The sequence below is a fragment of the Arachis ipaensis genome, chromosome B05, assembly GCF_000816755.2.
Source record: "Arachis ipaensis cultivar K30076 chromosome B05, Araip1.1, whole genome shotgun sequence".
Taxonomy (NCBI): Eukaryota; Viridiplantae; Streptophyta; class Magnoliopsida; order Fabales; family Fabaceae; genus Arachis; species Arachis ipaensis.
In genome coordinates this window covers 136,050,227-136,050,748 of record NC_029789.2, presented here as the reverse complement: position 1 = coordinate 136,050,748, position 522 = coordinate 136,050,227, and positions in this window count along the sequence as shown.

The following is a 522-nucleotide window of genomic DNA, read 5'->3' as shown; positions in this document are numbered from 1 at the left end:
ATTATTTTTAATTTTAATTATTTTTATTAATAATGAAGGGTAATATGTTAAAAAAAATAAAATTAAAGTAGAAAAGAACGATTTTATAACGTTTTGTAACGTTGAGGATGATTTTAATAACAAAAAAAAGGTCGGGAACGATTTTGATTTTCACCTTAAACCTTAAGAACGATTTCAATACTTAACCCTTAGTGCAAATTATGTTTTTGTCTGAGTCGCACGTTTTTTTCCCCAACTTGTCAGTAATGAAGATTTGACATGGAAGCACCAAAAATATATTTTGGGCCAATTAGGCTAAATCGTAAACTCAAACTTCTTAAAGCCCAAGAAAGAAAAACCCGTACCAATCGTAATGCAATTATGCAAACGGATGTTGACAAATTAATAATGACCACTACGAAGAAAAAATTGAAAATGAAAAGGGAAACACATGGATTATGAAAGAAATTATAACGAATCGTAACGAATAGAAAACTAGAAAAACCCAGCTGAAAGGCTTAAACTCTATTTTCTTCAGAAACA